General features: G+C 40.2%; 1 long non-coding RNA gene across 1 annotated transcript; it reads left to right on the forward strand.

Moving 5' to 3' along the window:
* The first annotated feature begins 4,323 nt into the window (after positions 1-4,323).
* On the forward strand, positions 4,324-20,832 carry LOC126807923 (uncharacterized). The gene is made up of 3 exons (XR_007674212.2): positions 4,324-4,554; positions 19,267-19,364; positions 20,780-20,832. It is a non-coding gene; the product is annotated as an uncharacterized LOC126807923 (long non-coding RNA).
* Positions 20,833-22,218: the final 1,386 nt, after the last annotated feature.

Genomic DNA, 22,218 nt, shown 5'->3' on the forward strand with positions numbered 1-22,218 from the left:
CTCCTACTACTACTACTACTGCTACTGTTTAGGGGGATCACGGTGGCTAAGTGGGTAGGGCGCTGGCTCGCTAGCCTGGAAGTCGGGTGTTCGATCCCTGAATTGGCCGAGAAAGTTCATCCAGATTTTCCGGCGTGGTTCTCCCTTGTCAGTGATGCAGGACAGAGGGCCCGACAAGGACAGCTGTCTAGTCGTTCGGATGGGACGAAAAACCGAGGTCCCGTGAACACATTGGCATTCACGTAAAAGATCCCTTGACGGTTGGAATTCGATATAAGAGTAGGCCGTAGTGCCGCTGTCCGGGCAAAATTTCCCTCATAGCACACTGTATGGCGTATGCCCGTCTTCATTAGCCCAGTTCGGAGCAGAACAGTAGGACGTTAAACCTCATTTCATTTCATTATATCGCAGACAACGTCCTCTCGACTGTTGTGGCCTCTGGTTATTACGAGAAACAAAAATGGAGGCGGTTTAATAAGACGATAAGAATGATGAAGCGATAAATGTTTTAAAGATATTGTGACAGGGTATAAATGGTTGCTGGCTATTGTCATATAATATTACAATTATTATCATCTACATAATAACTGACTCTATACTGATTACCCTACTATTATCTCATATAGATCTATTCTGATATATGACTTAACATTTCTCCTCTTCTTACTTAACTAATCTATCACCCTCCGAGGGATGGATGGTCGACTAGTGTCATAAGGTCAGTCAATGAGTCAACTGACATGGTCTTGATTCCTCGGTTGTACGTGACAAGTAGTAGGGTCCCCTGTCCAACCCCTCGTGGGTATTCTCCGGATCCCCCGGTTTTCTCCCACTGCTAAAGACCCCTACCCGCAAGTTAATTATTGAAATAAAATTGAACCATAATGTTAGTCCCGAAATGACCTAGTGAAATTTTAAGTACTGAAATTGTCATTTATCATTACCATCACTAGATTCTGTTAACATATTTGTACACTTTCAGGCCGTAACCCAAAATTAGTATTTCAAATAACCTATTTATTTGAAAAAATATTATTGTATACTTTCGGAATTTTAATAATTAATAACTAAATATGAATAGTTTCGACTATATACATGTATTTAATTAAGTAAACTAATTGTAATTATATCGTTTTGTTGAAGGGAGAGGGGTGATATAGGCCTAGCCTGTTCCCCAATCCCATTCTTATTGAATAAAATATAGTTTATAAAAAAAAATGACCTAGTGGACTTTGAACCCATTTCTTAAAAAAAAAATCTCTTCGCTGTCCCACCGGGCTAACGAGCAGAAGATCAAATGTCATATATTTTGCCATGAGTGTAATTTTACCCGGACAGCTACGGCCTACTCTTGTATCGCATGTCATTTCTCCAGGAAACCGCATTGAAGAAGCCCTGGTAACTTTCTGGTCCAACCCTGGTACTTACTGTTTAGTCAGTCAATGCCGTACTCACTGCGTCACCACCGCGGTCTCCACGTAGAAACTAAAACTAAAGACTACACCATCGCTTTGGAAACTTGGTGTAGAATCCCCGTTCTCTCCTCACCCTTCGTTACAAGTGACCATTCTGGTCTTCATTAGCCCAAATGGTGCAGAAAAAGTACAAGAATGACCCGGGTGCCTAATCACGTGTGCCGCAAAGTACCTTCACCGGGTCCACCCACGTACACACTGGCATACACGTAAAAGAACCATTGACAGGTGTACATGAGTAGGTATTGTACATGCTGAAGAGACGTAAAACTAAAACGTTATTCCATTCTCTAAATGCTGTCAGGCTCAGATGAAGAGATGTCCTAGGCTAGGCTAGGCCTGTCCCAAGCCCTACCCGGGTGACAGTGTGTTTTAAACACAATTGAGCGAAGCCGAAGAGGTTGACAGTGCGTGTAAGAATATGACAGTATAAAAATATTATACACCTTGGACACGGGCCCCCTAGACCATGTGGTCCTAGGCTTCGATCTGCCCAGTCTATAGATAAATCTAGCATTGCACGGATATGTCACTGATCCCCTTCCCGCTACCCTTTGTAATTCAATGGCATCAACCATGTTTAAATGATGGTAAGTAATATACGATGTACGTCAGTAGAAGTTCTGCTGTATCGGCTAATTATTCTAATCAATAAATAAACTCGTCCAGGTATTATCACGTGACATCAGATCAATAAGATAATCATCTCTTTTAGCGGATAAGGAGGGGATGTCCATTCGATCAAACCTGGGTCATTTCGGGACTAGCATATTGTTCAATTCGATTTCAATAATTTGTTTGCACATAGGGGTCTTTAACAGTGGGAGGATCCCAATGCTGGTAGAGAAGTTTTCTAGTTGTTGGCAAAGGACAAAAAACCAAGGTCCCGTGGCAGCATCTCAAAGATCCCTGACGGTTGGAAATTGACATAAGAGTAAAAAGAGGGCCACTGTTAAAACATAATTTCCCTAATAGCATAATGCACGGTATTTGTCCGGAATCAATTGGCCCGGTTGGAGCAGAAAAAGAATAAGTACCATTCACCGCTCCCATTTCGGGATTATCCTCATATTATGTCGAGTCCACTCACTGCCGTTATTCGGGTTTGCCTTATTCGTTTGTTGTATTTTTACTCCATGAAGCTAGCACCATATTCGCGTTCTCTTACGGCGCTAGCTCATTGACCAGAAGGTCCAGTGTTCCGACATCGGTGTTGGCAGAGAAAGCTCCATCTGAATTTAATAGAGTGATTTCCCTTTATTGTTGTACAGGACCGGGTGTATGTGTGTGGTATGGGGGTGTGGTATGGGGGTGGGGTGCGTCTCTAGTCGTCCGGATCGGAGGAAATACAGAGTTCCCGTTACACATGGACATGACGTAAAAGGTCAATTTAATTCCGGTCCCTGCACAATTTCGTTTATAGCACACTATGGCGTATGTCAGTTTTCATTATCCAGATCGGTGCAGAAAAGTAAAACATTAAAACCCGTTTCTCTTCTTTCCAACCCTTCTTTGTTTATGGGGGCCAGGGTGGCTAAGTGACTAAGACACTGGCGCGCTAGCCTGGATGTCGCATATTCGATCTCTGCATTGGCCGAGAAAGTTCATCGTGGTTTCTCCTGTCAGTGGTGCAGAACGAAGGGCCTGACAAGGACAGTTGTCTAGTCGTTCGGATGGAACGAAACCCCGAGGACGCTTGTATAGATTGGCGTGCAAGTAAATATCCCTTGGCAGTTGAAATTTGATATAAGATTAGGTCATAATGCCGCTCTGCCCGAGCAAAATTTCCTCATAGCACACTGTAGCGTATGCCCGTCTTCATTAGCCCAGTTCGGAGCAGAACAGTCGAACGTTAAACCCCATTTCATTTCATTTCATATCTTCGTTTATGACCGGAATCACCAGAGAAGCTACCTGACAACCATGGGTTTCTTGTATATAGATGTAGTAAGAAAAACTATCAAATATGTTTGAAATGGTCAGGATACTATTCTTGATTCAGTTCACCTATATATTCCCCCTCTCTCTTGATGCGAACCGTCTTTCGCCCTCGCTCTCCCTTGATGCGAAATGCCTCTTGCTTTCTTTCTTTATGAGAACAGTCTCTCACACTCGCTCTCTCTTGGGGCGAGTAGCCCCCCCCCCCTCTCTCTTTTGGAACATGGTGTTTGGAACCATTGAGCTTCTTTACCTTGGCGACCATTGCTCTCCATATTTTACTTACTACAATTAAATATGGTTCAAGGTCAGAGATATAAAAAATGTATGGTATGTTATCAGCTACACCCCCGTTTTCTTATATATAGTATATATAGCATAATATATAGGTGGATCTTTCAATATGACATGGACCAAAATTATATTTTAAAAGTAATATTCGAATGTCTACCACAATCAGAATGGCGACAGTTAATAAGACATAATGGGTGGAGCTCGGTGTGAGAGAGTGAGAGAAATGGGGTTTAACGTCCACTCGACACAAACTATGTCATTTCGGGACTAGAGCTCGGTGTGTTTTAAGATCTTAAGATATGCCAATTATTCAAGTGGGACTGATCCCATGTGGCCGTGACGGAGTTAGGATCGCCCCCCCCCCATCTCTCTCTCTCTCTCTCTCTCTTTCTCTCTCTCTCACACACACACACACATACACACACTCCGACACTCCCATACATCCCCACCCCCGCATTGTAAAAAATTATGTTAGTGTCCCTTTAATGGTACAGTAAAGAAATATTTATATACAGTATATTGACGCCACGGTTGGCTGACGATATGTGTGTGTCTGCGTGAACTAATGAAGTCAGTGAGTGGGCTGGTCCATTCTAACTCAGTAATTGTAACCGAAACAGGTTTCAGACGACATTCAGCAGACGATAGTCAACAAGATCAGTCGTTTATAATATACTCCCTCGTTAGACTTAAGACGTAATATAGCAAGATGGGCGAACAAGAGCAAAGATTCAATGAATTCTTTGACAAAATGGATGGCAGTGGAAATGGTGTCCTGACAATTAGAGAGTTGCATGACGGTCTGACAAAGCATTGTGGTTTTGAAGGGGATGCCGATGCGGTAGCGGTAAGCATTGTCATTTATTTACTATTTCAATAATGCCAGACTTAAATTCAGCCTACAACAATTCAGACTTTCGCTTAATTTTAGTTGGTGGGTGTCGTGTAAGAGACAGCATGTACTCATCCGTGTACTAGGTGATCAGGATCTTGAAGATGGTTTTAACTCGGATACTCGCTTTAGTGTAGTAAACCATCAGGTAAATTGTCTCTTTTAATCGGGCTAAAGTTCACGTAATGCAGTGTGCTATGTGGAACATTATGCCCTGATAATTTCGATTTTCATATGCCAGAGGATCTGTAACGTACTTACATTCTGCATTTTATGATTTCGGAAAGTAGAACGTCTATTTATTGGCCAAAATGAAAGGGTTATTCCCCATTCTGCCCCTCGGGACAGGGCCTGACATTGCTACTCTTCAAAATGTGGGGTTAACGGTGGCTAAGTGGGGAAGACTGGCTCGCTAGTCTCGAGGTCGGTTGTTCGATCTCTGCATTGCCCGAGAAAGTTCATCTAGATTTCCCGGCGTGGTTCCCCCTTGTCAGTTATGCAGACAGCTGTCTAGTCGTTCGGATGGGACGAAAACCCGAGGTCCCGTGAACACATTGGCGTGCACGTAAAAGATCGCTTGACAGTAGGCCGTAGTGCCGCTGTCCGGGCAAAATTTCACGCATAGCACACTGTATGGCGTATGCCCGTCTTCATTAGCCCATTTCGGAGCAACACAGTAGGACGTTAAACCCCATTTCATTTCATTTCATTTCTTCAAAGTGAGAAGGGCGCCATGTTGAGACGGCGCTGCTCGAGAAAGTTCTTCTCTTGTGGTTTACCCTTGTCGGTGGTGCAGGGCGAGGTGTGGGACCAGGTTAATTACAAACCGTAATTAAACCCCATTTCAGTTCACACCTGTAGTTACCATCAGTTCACACCTGTAGTTACTATCAGTTCACACCTGTAGTTACCATCTTATGCGGGTCTTTGAGTTGAATACACCATATTGAAAGCTTTAGGGCGTGGTCTGTTATGGCTAGAAGGTGATTATGACCTTAGTGGGTGGGTCATGTTTATATTTAAGTCATGGAGAGACGTCCTTGAACTATAAACTGCAAGTTATTTTAAAATAAACATGTCATATAGTGTTACTTTGTGCAACTGAACATGTTTACAGTGAAACTTTCCGTTGTTTGCATACATAAGTTTAAAATTATCTGCTGTTTACTTTAAAAAAAAACCCCAGGCTAACTCTTTGTTACAGGGTCCCTGAAAACTATAATACTAAACTGAATAACACCGGTTTTTGAAAAAAAATACTAAAATTGAAATATGAATATGACATGAGGTAAAATGAAATAGCAAGCGACCGATTATAAGTGATGGTAGTGACTTCACAGACCTAATAAATGAGGTTCAACAATGTCCACAGGTAGCCATGAGGGGCAACGGCGTTTTTTCCTTTTACTCTTCATCAAATTCCACGTGTCTGGGGTTCTTTTCCGTGCGAACCAACCTTGGGGTTTTATTGCGTACAACCCGAACGACTAGACGCCACACGCAAGGGGAAATCACTCTGACTAAACCCCGTATGGTGCTAGCATCGCGGGGTAAACATATCCAAAATAATAACCTAGGATGAGTTTAAAATTGTGAATAATAATTAAGTGATGGTCGCCATGTTTTTTTGTGTGATGTTCGTAAGAGGGTGGTGATTTGTTTCTATAAAAGTCAATAACCGATTGATCCATGTAAACTATTAAACTATTTTTTAGCCTGGATGGTAAACGTGTTATACAATGACCCGGGGCTATATATACGTCATGATCAATTACCTATAGTTTATCTATATACAACAATACATACACTATACCTTTCTCTAGTATATATGACTAATACATACCCTGGGGCTGTAGCGCATACGGGCCCTATGTACCTGGCACCCCCTAAATACCAGTGGCGGATGCAGGTTGGGGGCCCTATGTATTTTGGACCCCCCCCCCCCCCCTATGTAACTGTGGCAGATCCAGTTGGGGGGAATGGGACCCCACCCCTCCCCCATACAAATTTCAGTTATTATACAATTTCTTTTAAACGTGTAAAAATAATTCGCAGGTGTGTGGGACGGGAGGGGGGTGGGTCTAGGCACCACTTAAACAAATACCCTGCGTCAGCCTTTGGCCCTAGGCTTAATACATGTCAATTTAAGTTTATATTCTAAACTAAAATAAGTAATATATATATACATATCTCAATACGTTTCTACTATATATTTACTGTATGACTAATAAACTCCCCTAGGCTAAATACACGTCAATAATATAGGCCTGGCTTTATATTCTTTTAATAAAAAACTACCAATTATCCTTTGATCTTTAGATACCTGTCAATAAGATAGGTCGAAGTTTATATTCTTTTTTTTTTTTAAAAAAAAACACAACCACTTTAAACTTTCCCGCCATTATGAGTAATTGACGCCCCCGGGTTAAATAAACGTCAATCATAATCCTGTATATAATACTCCATGCACTATTGATGCATTCCGTATGATTCGTGTATAACAATTTAAAATTTCCCACCAGTATGAGTACTTCATTCCCTCGAGGTAAATAAACGTCATCACTCGTGTACAATATGCATTAGGTGGGATTTATGTCAGTTTCAACTCTCAGCTCTCTATGTAAATCTTACATCAAATATCTGAATAACATCTTACATTGAATCGTTAATATTTAGAAAATAAAATAATTAATTGCAATATCTGTGTATATTGTGTGTCTTGTCCGCGGGGTTGTGTTATGTGTGTTTATTTATGTGTGGTGTGGTCCTCCTGTTACTGTACTTATTATAAGTTTATACATCAAATAACATCTTTAAATTAGTTCATTTATACTTCGATGTCACCAGACGATTCAATATCTGATTTACTCAGAACAATTTTAATTCAAGTTTTAAAATAGCACTTTCTCTTTTTTTCACTTGTTATAAATAGTGGTTATATAACTTATCAAATTTATATGATTTTCACCATTATGTTATAATATGTACATAGGAGATCTGTATATTAAATTTTATCTATTCTTTGTACGAGGAGAGGGGTAATATACGCTATGCCTGTTCCCTGATCCCTTTTCATAAATTTCAAATAAAATATTGTTTACAAAAAAAAAAAAAAATACATTTTTAAAATTTCAAGTAAATGGCGTATTTTTGAAATTCTTACTAATATTGTCCGGACGAAATGTCCCTCATAGTACACTTCATGGTGTATGTCCATCTCTCCATTAGCCCGGTTGATGCAGGGCGTTAAACCCTATTTCTAAATATAATTTAAAACTTTTGGAAATTTTCTGAAATTGCTTTTACATATGTATATTGAAAAGTGAACTACGCACCAGCAGATGTTACGATCCTAATTGTTGTTGACGAACGACGGCCATTACAATTGTCCATGCATTAATGAACCTTTATAAATTATAAATATGAATGCTTATAAATAATTATCTAGATGACTCTATGATTAATACACCATCCTCTATGATTCATTCTAACTCTAATTATTTTAATATTGGATGTCGGATTATATTTCGTTTAGAATTCTTCGCATGTAACTAGCATCGTGTGATCAGTTGAAACAGTGTGACATTATTGAAGTATGTACGTTCCACATAACACAAGCTAGGTCATGTCAGGATTAACTTATGAACCAATTTTATTTCAGTAATTCGCTTGCACGTAGTTTGAGAAAATAGAGTGACCCAGGGAAAACCCGCGAGGTTAGGCAGGCGACCCAACCCAAGTACAAATGTGGGATCGAAACCACGACACTTGACTGGCATACCTTATCATCCAGAGTGCACTAGATATACCACCACCACACCTGGGGATCACGTGGCTAAGTGGGTAAGACGCTAGCTCGCTAGCCTGGAGGTCGGGTGTTCGATCCCTGATTTGGCCGAGAAAGTTCATCCAGATTTTCCGGCGTGGTTTCCCCTTGTCAGTGATGCAGGACGGAGGGGCTGACAAGGAAAGCTGTCTAGTCGTTCGGATGGGCAAAATTTCCCTCATAGCACACTGTATGGCGTATGCCAGTCTTCATTAGCCCAGGTTAGGAGCAGAACAGTAGGACGTTAAACTCCATTTCATTTCATTTCCCAACCCACCTCTTCCGCTGAATGACGCTGCGGTATGTTTTCCAGACTGGTTTCACGTTCTCCGTTGCCAGTGGTGCCAGGGCGCGAGGCCTGACAAGCAGCAGGGTGTATAGTCGTGTGGATGGATGTATACATTTTGAAACTACACGCAGCAGCCGAAATTCGAAAACGAGAACGCATCGCTAACGTAGACATAGAAATCAAATTGATAGTAGCCTTTGTTTGCCCCATAAGTAAGCCCTCATTCACTTCTATTCTAAAGATTTTTAGAAAGGTGAAAGCTCATTTGGTCAGCCTGAATTATCACCCCATTTATTTAGCTGTAACTGTTACTATATCAGTAACACGTGAGAGAGCTCACCCAGCTAACAAACCTTGGATGTAGATTTACATTTCGAGTTAGTGTATTCAATGAAATATACATGGAGTCTCAACCTAGGAGGGACTAAAGTTTATGTCTTTCAGAATATAATGAATCAACATTCCGATCAGTTTGTTTACATACTTCATGAAACGTAGTAATAATAGTAGTAACCTTATGTCTACAATATATTCAAATTAGGCCCGACACGTGACCTTTTGGCAACATCAAAGGAATTTTTTTATCGTAAATTTTCGTCGACTATTCTTCTTATTTTGAACTAGACATGAACACCACTTAAAAACAAATAAGGTCAGCTCAAATTTGTAATTTCGCCGCGGGTTGAATTTATAATTGCGGTCGTAAAAATAAAAATGGCTAATAAATATCCCTTATGAATTTATTACAGTTGAATTATCATCGTGCACGCTGTATCATAAGGTCGGTCATTGAGTCAACTGGTGGGGTTTCGATTCCCCGGTTGTACGTGACAAGGAGTAGGATCGCCTGTCCAACCTCGTGGGTTTTCTCCGGGTCCTCTGGTTTCTCCCCACTGCTAGTTTGTGTCGAGTGGACGTTAAACCCTCCCTCCTCTCTCTCTCTCTCTCTCTCTCTCTCTCTGTTGGAATTATCAGGATTAATTTTGCATTCAGCAAGGACGACGATTAATGTTTGTCATGTTAATAATATTAGACTCGCCTGTCCAACCCCAATTATTTGGATAATTAACAATAAGGGTATATGGATTTTTGCCATGCAGGTATTGCGTAATGTTCAATGTGCCCAGGTTTTGGAGGGGAGGAGATGAGCATCTTTGTTTGCAAGTTGCAACTACATGTGTCCTAGTCTTCGTGATAAAAGCCAGCTCCCCGGAGTTGTACAAGTGACCACAGAACAAAATAACTCAAAACAATCGAAGTATTATGTTGACGAAACGTTTTAAACCCCGTTCCTGTCCCATTCTTATATTTATAACGTTCAAAAACCAAGGCTGTCATATCCAAATTATAAAGACTAATACCCGATTGGGGGTTTTCTGGATTCGTTTTAATCAAACACGCCCCTTAGCTGTCTTATCTAGAGGATTAATAATTTCCCTGCGCATATATGTAATATGATATTTGATGTTAGTGGGCGACGTCCAAATTTAAAAACGATAAAGAAAATGGCGACATGTATAAAGAATGTGTACTTGAACGCCTACTTGAAGGTAAACCAAGATGTGAAATGGAGTGGGCATGCATGACTGATGAATAGATTTTAAATGGGATATGAATCGTCTTTGTGATCGGGTTGTTTTTTTAAAAACTTATTACTGACGTGGCTGTCATGTGATCGAGGAATAGAAGCGGGCCTTGAGAAGTCTTGAATGTTCTCTACGGCCTACTTGGGGATTCGAACCCGGCCAGTTCCCCGCCTCTCAGACTAGCGCTCCCTCAACTCCCCAGCACCACATAGAATCGTGGTTTTCAGCATGTGTTACCCCCACCCCCACCACCTCAATATGATTTCACTCTTGCTTTCTAACTATTTAACACACCTGCAGCTCCATTCGCCCTTGATGTAAAACGGGTTAGAGCCGCACAGCAAAAGAAGGTAGGCTGCACTATTTTTTCAATATGGCGACAATTCGAGCAGAGAGTTTATTCTGAAAGTAGATATTACCCTGTGTACAGAATTTGTTTCTAACTGTAATTTATTACAATACGTATTTGTATAGGGTCAGTATGTTATATGTCCATTATGTGACGTTAGATTAACATAAACCTACGATATACCTACACTGAATAATAAATATGTAAAGCGGTACCGCCATTTATTTAGGATTTAAATTGTTTGTGACTGTTCCACTTTAATCTGTGAATATTGTTCAGTGACCACTAGTCTATACAGGAATGTTAATAAGCTTCTCCAAGCGCGTGATATTTTTACACACAAAATGAGCCCTCGAGTTGTAAATTCAGTAGTTAGTTATTTCAACTATGTATGTGAAATATAGCTGGAAGCGACAATAAATTTATGTTTTTATTGTTATTAAGGCTTGCTCGTACTGTCTTGACCTCTTCATTTAAACTAGGGTTTCGCCATGGTTTCCTCTTGGGCAGGGCAACTCCGCGATGAGTTACATGAAAGGGCGTTCGCGAGAGTCAAGGGCCACACTTCGGAGATGGAGAAAGAGAGAGAGAAATGGGGTTTAACGCCCACTCGACACAAACTAGGTCATTCCGGGATTAACATAAGGTTCAATTTTATTTCATTAATAAGTCTGTGCGTAGGGGTCTTACGCAGTGGGAGGAAACCGGAGGACCCGGAGAAAACCCACGAGGAATCGAAACCACGCTACTTGACTCAATGGCAGACCTTGTGATTTCATGCGCACGCGTTAAACCACTAACAACCACCCCACCACCCCACCCCCCGATACAGTTCAGGGTAAGGAAATGAATGGATAAATAAAATGGCGTTTAACATCTTTCTTTTCTGCATCCCAACGGGGTGGGGGGGGGGAACATTTAGTCCTGGCCGCTTCGTTCAGCTAATTCGTTTTTTTTTTCGAACCATTCAAACGACTAGCAATTCCTTGCCAGGCCCTCTATCCTACACCACGGAAACCCGGCTGAAAAATCTCGAGGAACTTTGTCGACCATTACCAGGATCGAAAACATGACCTCTTACGCATTGAGCCCCCGTGGCTCCTTCGGGGTAAGAATATCAGAACAACGCACGAAAGCCTCAAAGATAAGTCGACAGTTGCCGGTTATTGTTCAAATTGCTTTCAACTTTGACTTTAAATTTCAATCAAACTGTAAACTATTTGCACCCGGGACAGGAAAACAATTACTGGTAGTTTGCCATTTAAATTATACAAGTCTATTGTGATATTTAGAGCGGTAGACATAGCTATTGTTGATATTTTAAAACTTACATCATTTTAAAAGCATTTTAAAAGTTAAACTGTTTTCAGATAAATAAATCAAAACAAATTAGGATACGAAAATCAAACTTAAAATATTTTCCCGAATCGGGTCTTCGATTTTATTGAATAATTTCCATTTCATTACATACAAATGTTAAAACTCGTTAAAGACAAATTTGTCACTAAGGATTGACGCGGACGTTAAACGCATTTTGTAGTTTCATTCATTTGTGTGGTATGACCGAACTGACAACCTTCATTTAGTTGAGAGAGCCACGGTGGCTCGGTGAATAGGACATTGGTCCGCTAACCTGGGCGTCCCGTGTTCGATCCCAGTGATGGTGTAGGGTTAAAGGCCTAACAATTGACAACGTATAGTCGTTCGGGTGGGACATTGGCGTGGACGTAAAAGAACCCTTGGCAGTTGAAATTCGAAATAAGAGTAGGCCGCAGAGCCGCTTCCAGGGCAACACTGTATGGCGTATGCCCGTCTTCATTAGCCCAGGTTAGGAGCAGAACAGTGGGACGTTAAACTCCATTTCATTTCATGTAGCTCAGTGATTCTCAGCCAGTGAGCCGCAAGATTTTCCTAAGTGTGCCGTGGAATTTTGAACAGCACACTAAGAAAATGCGAAAATCAACATGATCCCAATTGAGTATTCACTGGTGTCTACTGGTACGTTCATAGCTGCGTTTTTCTTTACTTCGTTCGAGTCATTTTATGTGTCTATGACTAGGTCTAAGGTTGTATGCCGTCTGACTTGCCATGTTTTTATTTTGCAAAATTCAAATATTTTTCATATGTATTTAGCCAGGTGTGCGGCTATGTTTTCCTGTGTTTCAAGGTGCGTCGTTGGCAAAAAACGGGGGTTGATCACCACTGGTTTAGTTCAGTAATTATGTTCTTGATACAATCCAGCTTTGCATACTAATTGAGGTTACCTTGAAACTTTTGAAAACCCGGTATTAACCCCCTTTTCAAGCGCAAGCAAATTAACTGTTAGAAAATTTACTTAACCTTAAATAACAGTAAAATATCTTCAGAGGTTCAATATGGGATTGTCTAATGAACATATCGCTTTTATATTCAATACAATTGATATGGGTCGACAACGTGCTTGGACACAAAATTTGTAACGTGGGGTTATTTCTGACGCTCCAACGTAAACACTCGCGGTCATTCATGAGTCCATTATGAATTTTTGTGGGTCACTGGCTGTAATTTGTGTCGTTGAAGTGACAATGAAAGAATGTCGTATTTATATAGACGAACTTGGCGAACATAATTGATAGAAGGCGGTCAACCGATCCCACTTATTTTATCCAGACATACTGTATTGAACCTCTGAATATGATAGACATATTTTCAACAATGACGTTTGTGTCATTCGTTTACTCTGGACACAGTTCTATAGACCACAAGTACTGATTATTATTCAGTGACATTTCGACTAGCATTATTTAGTGTTTATCAAGTTCGAATTGTCGTTTATGAATATGTACTATTATAAGAAATGAAATGGGGTTTAACGTCCTACTCTTCTGCTCCGAACTGGGCTAATAAAGATGGGCATATGCCATATAGTGTGTTATGAGGGAAATTTTGCCCGGACAGGGGCAGTACGGCCTACTCTTATATCGAATTCCAACTGTCAAGGGATCTTTTACGTGCACGCTAATGTGTACACGGGACCTCGGTTTTTCGTCCCATCCGAACGACTAGACAGCTGTCGTTACCAGGCCCTCAGTCCTGCATCACTGACAAGGGTACTATTATAAGGGTTAGAGTTTAGGTTAGCTTATTATGGAATATAATACTGTTTCAACTAGGCTTTCTCTAGTCTTTATGGGCGTTGGATGGCCAATTGGTTGACTCATTAGGTCTGTCATTGTGTCGACTGGCGTGGTTTCAATTCCCCGTTTGTACGTGACAAGGAGTAGGGACGCCTGTCCAGCCTCGTGGGTTTTCTCCGAGTCCGCCGGTTTACTCCCACTGCTAAACACCCCTAAGCGCAAGCGATTTATTGAAATGAAATTAAATCATATTTTAGTCCCGAAATGACCTAGTTTTGGTCGAGTGGAAGTTACCCCCCCCCTCTCTCTCTCTCTCTGATTTGTGGGGCAGGGTGGGTGGTGGGAAGGAATGGTTTAACACTTTATGTTATTAGGTCTGTCATTGAAACAAGTGGGGTGATTTTGATTCTCAGCTTGTAGGTAACAATGAGTAACAATGAGTAGAGTCACCTTTCCAACCTCCTGGCTTTTCTCTGGTTTCCTCCCACTGCTACAGACCCCCCTCCCCACCTCTCCCCCCCCCTCTCTCTCTCTCTCTCCCTCTCCCCTTTATCATTTAGTTGACACAGACACGACTTTAGAATCGTAGTATTTACTCAGTAATTGTATTCTGTAGAATTTAGTCCCGTATATTTCCGGATTACCACTAAACAAATTTGTCGTTAATATTTCATAATTTCTAGTTTTGGGAGAGTTTAAATAGAATAAAAGATTCATTATGTAAGATTCAGATAAAGAGCTAGTCGTTCTTGCTTTAATAGTATTTAAAATAAAATATGTAGAATTTCACTAATACAGTGCAATCCCGTTTAACGACCACCTCAGTATTACGGACAACTCGCGAATGCGACCATATTTTAACAAGACCAAATTCCGTATATAAGCTGCACTCGGTAAAACGGCAAACTCACTGTTAGGGATTACGACCGGTCAATTTCATTTCCAACTCGCCATAACGACCAAGGATTAGTCTTCCGACCGTGATCAAAGCGATGTGTGTTCGGTGGGTACTTTCTCGACTCGAGCAGTCGCTGCGTTTATACATAAAATACCCTTTTCATAATCGACGTAATTGCAATTTGAATGTTGAAATTTACCGAAACACATCTGTGTGAAATAAAATATTTTTCTTGGTCGCTTTTATAACAGTGTGCTTGTTCATGCACAGTGAAGCGGGTATTCAATGCGTTTGAATAAATCTCCGTATTCATTGACATCAAATTTATCGTGAAGAGATCTTGTGCCAGGACCATGTTATAGAAATACTTGAATTGAATGAGATAAATTTAAGTTCACCAACTCAGTTTTTATTATTCGCGCACATTGAACTGTAACCGTACGTTGCTGTCACCTCTTTTCATCCGCCAGACTATAACTATATCATATTATTGTAAGGGACTTGATGTAGAGAGAGAGAGAGAGAGAGAGAGAGAGAGAGAGAGAGTTTAACGTCCACTCGACACAAACTAGGTCATTTCGGGACTAACATATGGTTCAATTTCTATTGCAATAGCTATCTGATATGAAGCCAATCAAGTTTAACGACGATTCCAATACTTGACTATTATCCTGCGTAACCAATTTAAGCCAATGACCCCGATTTCGTGCCGGACAAAGTTTGATTGTAATCTAATTAAGGTATATTTTGATAATATCGCCAGCATGTTAATTATTTATATGTCCAGTAGGTATATTTTGATAATATCCCCAACACCTTAATTATTTATGTGTCCAGTAGGTATATTTTGATAATATCCCCAACACCTTAATTATTTATGTGTCCAGTAGGTGTAAAGAATTTTAGTACATAATTTATTATGGGAGTGAAGGCTTTAACCTCAAACAGTTTGGAAACGCTTGATTACTCTCTCTCTCTCTCTCTCTCTCTCTCTCTCTCCCGCGTCAGTGGTGCAGGACTGACAGCCCGGTAAAGAACATCGTTCGGGCGAGACGAAAAATAGAGGTCCCGACTGGCGTGCACGTAAAATAACCCTTGACAGTTGGAATTGTAAATAAAAGAAGGCCGTACTATTTCCCCCATAGTAACCCTATGTTCGTCTAAGTTAAGGGAGCATTATTGAAGATTAGATAAAGAGCTGGCAGTTCTCACTATAATAGTTAAAAACTAGATAATGTAAAGGGAATATGCTGAAAATTGCTCCTCTCTGATCCGCGATATTAGCGATTAAATTTCAGGCCTAGCCTCCATCATCATTGCTAAAGTCGGTAAGATAAAAAAAAACAACCATAGTCTCGATTATCCATTTTTGGATTAAATCATCAATAAGCGTTGAGCAGCAAATCGGATTCAAATCCAGTGAAAATCTGACACATAAGATGACATCGAAAATTGATTATGGTTTGGATAAGTTAATTAATGTCTAAGTAATAGTTTATATAACATTTCAGGCCTAAAGAAAGACCTGTAATAGGAAGATTTAGCTCTTGCATTATGCCCGTTTGAAAGAAAAGTAAAATTAGTGTATGTTTGAATTATTGAAGTAAATAGGCTCCCGTTAGTTGGACTAGTTCGCGCTCTCAATCATATGGAGTTTGAGTTTAATTGAATTTGAATTAAAGTTTATGTTTGCTAGTAATAGCAGCGTGTAGAGTAAGAGAATGGGTTTAATATTGAAATCAATAAACAGTATATATAATAATCTGTATGGAGAAGGCTCACAATAAAACTCTCACAGAACAAAATAGTTTTAACATGAATCATACCTACAATCATTCAGGTTACGCTATTAAAATACTATTTTATTATTTGTTAGAGTGAGAGAGAACGATTAATTTGAAAGAAAGTTATTTGAACAGTGTATATATGTGTTATTGATTGAAGACTAACAGAGTCTACTACTGTTAATTATACAGCTTCTATACAGCTGGTATATATATAAATATGGTGGGAACAAAATGTGGGATCACATTTAAAAGGTTGTCCAGGTCATTATTTAAATACCATCACTTAAATAAAAATGAAACGAGGTTTAACGTCCTACTTTTATTGAACTGGGCCTTGGGTTTTCGTCCCATCCGAACTACTAGACACTGTCATTGCCCGACCCCAATTTATTGAATAAGGCACGACATGTCATATGTTAAATATTTTAGTCCCGAAATGACACAGTTTGGGTTAATTATAAGTGGGCGTATCGTATATAACATGATATGTTAGTCTCGAAATGATACAGTATGTGTTAATTATATGATATGTATGTATATGTATGTATTTATATTCGCCATGTTGTTCTTTATTAAGCGGTGGACACACTAGCCGAATGATTCGGCCGAATCGTTCGGCCGAATCAATCGGCGTCGAAATTCGCCTAGTGTGTCCACTGTCATTCGGCCAAATTTCTATTCGCCCGAATCAAACAGGTTTGATATATTCGGCCGAATTATATTCGCCTGGTGTGTCCGCTTCGCCGAAGCATTCGGCCGAATATAGAATTCATTAGCCAATCACCACTCATATCGAGAAGTCACGTGATAGATTGAAGACATAGACGCCGCCATGTTTAATCATGTGACGTGAAAGGTGATGCAATCGACAGGTTGAATCGGGCGAAGCATTCGGCTAGTGTGTCCACCCATTCGGCCGAATAAAATTCGGCACCGATTGATTCGGCCGAACGATTCGGCTAATGTGTCCACTGCTTAACAATAGAACATGTCAACCCACTTACACTATACACCCTTACATTCTTCACTTATCTTGGGTGTGGGACATATTTTAAAACAAACATGATGCTTCATACATTGTATAGAGTACACAACAAGATTAATTTCTTTGTTTGTGGGATGGGATGGGGGCGGGGCTTGGTCTGTTTCGGGTTATTTTTTTTTTTTTGCAAAGTGACAGTGCGGATCCAATATGTTTTGTTTCAAAGGGTAGTCAACTTAAAAAAGTCGCCGATTGACTGTCACCTACCCTTCTACTGACGACAAGCAGGACGTTAAACCCCATTTCATCCACCCTTCAAGTAGGACGTCAGTGTGAGTAAGAGATCTTGGAATTCGGTGACGAGAAGACGAACACGACACTGCCCGTGCAAATTATTCTCATCGACACGTGTCTTCATTAGCCCAGTTGGTGAATAGGATAAGGCGCCCGGGCGTTCAACCACATTTCATTTTATTTCCAATTTCATTTGGATTGTTGTAATTACATACTACTTCTAGCAGTCAAGTGTTCGCCCCCTTACCCACAAAGCACGTGCATTGCATTTTCACGATTTAGGCTAAGGTCTAGGAATTTAGGGAGTTGTAGCCATTGTCCACCTGACCGGCGTTTAGGGGTCAGCAAAGGTCAGGGATGGCGTCAATGATAGATCTGGTCGTGGGAAAAGGGGGAGAACAAAAGATGGATTATTAAAATAAAGAATGTATTGTAGATGGAGTGGGGGTATTAAAATAACTGTATATTGTAATCAGAACAACTGAACATAGAATACAATGGGCGATAACTCGTATGATATCCCTTCTGGAATTTTGATGGGCAACGCATAAACTGCCATTGCTCCGCGTGCTAGCAACCCACACTACGTCAATCTGGTGAATCCAATACCGCTCACTTATTTTGAAAATTGTCGCACAAGAGCGACTTCTCCATAAAGTGTGTGAAATCCATAAAAGAATGTGAATTATTATGAATTAGTCGCCCGGGGTCTAGCCTCATCATCAGTAAACAATGTGTATATGTATATTAGGTAGGTTGTCACGTGACATCAAACCGGTTTTAGAATGAACAGATATAGCGATGATAGACAGTGAAATGTATATTGACAGTTTACTCAAGTATACCGTTATCTAATTTCAATGAATAAAATGGGCTTTAACACGTGTTCGATCCCTGCATTGGCCGAGAAAGTTAATCGGGATTTTCCGACATGGTTTCCCCTTGTCAGTGGTGCAGGACGGAGGGCCTGGCAATGACTGCTGCCTAGTCGTTCGGATGGGACGAAAAGCCGAGGTCCCTTGTACACATTGGCGTGCACTAAAAGATGACTTGTCCGTTGGAATTCGATATAAGAGTAGGCGATAGTGCCGCTGCCCGGGCAAAATTTCTCCCATAGCATACTGTATGGCGTATGCCCGTCTTCATTAGCCCAGTCGGAGCAGAACAGTAGGACGTTAAACCCCATTTCATTTGATTTTGGGGTTTAACCCACTTTTCTACATCAACCGGGCTAATGAAGACGGATATACACCATACAGTGTGCATTGAAGTTTTGTCCCAACTGTCAACGTGTACACGCAAATTCTGTTTTTGTCCTATTTGAACAGCTATGTGCGTTTCCTTGCCAAGACCACGTTCTGTACCATTGACAAAGGTAAACCACGATGGAGAATCCCGGGCAATTGTCTCGGCCAACCCCGGGATCGAACCCCCGACCTCTTGGTTAGGAAGCCAACGCTTTAATTACTGAGTCAGCGCGGCTCCCGAACATTGACAGTGAAGGTAATGTCTCTGTATCTATTTTATTTTCTATTTTCAGGAGATGTTCTGTGGAGCTGATTCTAACTCGGACAGTAAAATTACTCGCGAGGAATTTATCGACAACTGTTTGAATAAACTTCCTCGAAATCAAGCCATGTAAGTTATCGTTTGTCTGGATGGTTAAATAGTTTGCTGCTGCAGTGTAGAAAGCTAGTGCGTTGATAGTCAAAACACACAAAACTTTATTAATATATTATTCTCAAAAAGGATTTTTATACGCCCACAATGAAAAAATATTATGTATTGTTTAATGGTCGAGAGCGAGACATTAAGTAATATATTGTAACAACACGAGGGCCGTGAGGGCCGAGTGTTTTTACAATATATTACGCAATGTCTTAAGCGCGAGGCCATTAAACAACTTAAAATACAGACACTTGCAAGTGCTTTGCAATGAAATACATCACTTGGGTTCAATATTTTAATTAGTTACACTTGGCACATTATTTGAAATAATAGTACACCAACATCAAAGGATGACGTCACATCTGTATTTTAAGTTGACTGATTTGACTAATGCTATGGTCGTATTTTTAATTGACTGGCAACCTATCCTTTTATTTAATATAAGCCACTCCCATACGAGCACGTGTTTAGGGCAACATGGGAAGGGGGTGCCACAGAATTTGAGCTATATTTGATGACGAATTCAAGATATTTAATATAAAAATTAATTAAAAACGTTTAATTAGTTTTCCCGATTTCCTTTTTTGTCTTTTCTTACTGTTAACTTCTTAGTTTCAATAGATAATGACGTGTATAGAATCTTAAAACCTAATCACGTGATATCACGGATTGTTTGTGGTCTATAACTTGTTTACATTTAGTATTGTACACTATATGGAGGCACCAAAAGTACTTAGGGCCCCTATATATAATATCCCATCTTCATTAGCCAAGATATTAGTGTACAATGCTAAATGAAATGAAATGGAGTTTAACGTCCTACTGTTCTGCTTCTATACTGGGCTAATGAAGACGGGCATACGCCATACCGTTTGCTATGAGGAAAATTTTGCCCGGACAGCGGCACTATCGCCTACTCTTATATCGAATTCCAACTGCTAAGGGATCTTTTACGTTCATTCCAATGTATACACTTGACCTCGGTTTTTCGTCCCATCCGAAAGACTAGACAGATGTCCTTGTCAGGCCCTCCGTTCTGCACCACTGACAAGGGGAAACCACGTCGGAAAATCCAGATGAACTTTCTCGGCCAATCAGGGCTCGAACACCCGGCCTCCAGGCTAGCGAGCCAGCGTCTTACCCACTTAGCCATCGTAGCTCCCACAATGCTAAATATAAACAGATATAAACCACAATCCGTGATATCACGTGGTTAGATTTTAAAAATCGGTCCTGCATCCTAGTAAAATTTAAAATCGGACTGTGACGTTTTCAATATCCCTGTTTAGCCCGTATTCTATGTAAGCATTTATAGAAATAAAATTGTACCATAGTTTGTGTCGAAAGGATGTTAAACCCAATTTCCCCCTTTTTCTCTTTTACAGAAAGGCGAACCTGAATCTTGTGTTTAACAAAATTGACGTTGACGGCAGTGGAGTGTTAGAATCTGATGAAGTCAGAGATCTTTTTAAGAATTTAGGCTTTGACCTCAGCGACGACCAGATCAACGAATACATCGCCGAGGCCGACAAAAGTGGCGACGGGAAGATTTGTCTAAAAGAGCTAAATGCTTTGCTGCAATAATAGATAATCAAAGCAAAGTATTAAATAATAAATTTATTTTTAGTTGTACATAGTTTAAAAAACGTCTGTAGTGTAGACATCCACATCACCCCTTCATCAAAGTTTTGGCTACAAAACACTATGCTGTATCTTATTACCCTTAATGTTTTGGTCTAACAACGTTAAAGGATAAAAGTGTTGTGAACTTCATAATGTTAAACTCAACCAATATCACGAAAAGTAATCTATTTTCGGATTTCAAAATGTCCGATAATTTGCTACTTAGTCGGTCAGTCCACATATATTATTGGTCAAGGGGTGTTTGTGGTTTGTTATATTGTATTTTCGTACTGTCAATGCATAATGTACACGTTGTTGATAATCCTATTGTACCCTTTTGGGTTGTTTGGTTTAATCCATATATTATTTTTATTTCATCTATTATTAAAGTGTAACAAATTTTACTTCAATGTTATTTTAATATCATTCGGTTTTATTGAAATCAAAATTTAAATATGTCCAACTTATATCATTGATTGGGTGGAATTATGATACAATGCTGTATAGAAACTGTGATTCGAATATTCTGGAGAAGAAATTAAAATTGTTTTACAGGAAATTGATAATACTAATGGAAATAAATTCTCTAAAATTTCAATGTTTTGATCTTTTGTAGAAATTAATTGTAGTGATGAGGGCCCCCAACTTGATCCATTACTATGTTAGTCTCTCTATCAGGATATATTTCACATTGTGAAACAGCGCCGACACCCTGTAGGAAACCGGAGGTGGCCATGGTAGATATTGTGTTTGTTTGGATGCGCCTATAATTGTTATAATAGTAGACCATTCCGCTCCTTCCATTAAACTTTCCACGTGTTTTATACTAAGAAAGTACTGGCTTTCTACTCCTCCCATTTGGTTTACCACGTTACTTAACCCGAGAATGTTCGGGCCTTCTACTCCTTCCATTAGGCTAACAGCGTAACTTCCCGTGAGAAAGTTCGGGCCTTCCGCTCCTCCCATTAGGCTAACCACGTTACTTATCCTCAGAAAATCAGGGCCATCCACTCCTCCCATTAGGCTAACCACGTTACTTATCCTGAGAAAATCCGGGCCATCAACTCCTTCCACTAGGCTTACAACGTATTTATCCTGAGAAAGTTCTACTCCTTCCATTAGGCTAACCACGTACTTCCCGTGTGAGAAAGTTCGGGTCTTCCGCTCCTCCCATTAGGCTAACCACGTTACTTATCTTCAG

Source organism: Patella vulgata, chromosome 9 (genome assembly GCF_932274485.2).
Source record: "Patella vulgata chromosome 9, xgPatVulg1.2, whole genome shotgun sequence".
NCBI classification, from domain to species: Eukaryota; Metazoa; Mollusca; class Gastropoda; family Patellidae; genus Patella; species Patella vulgata.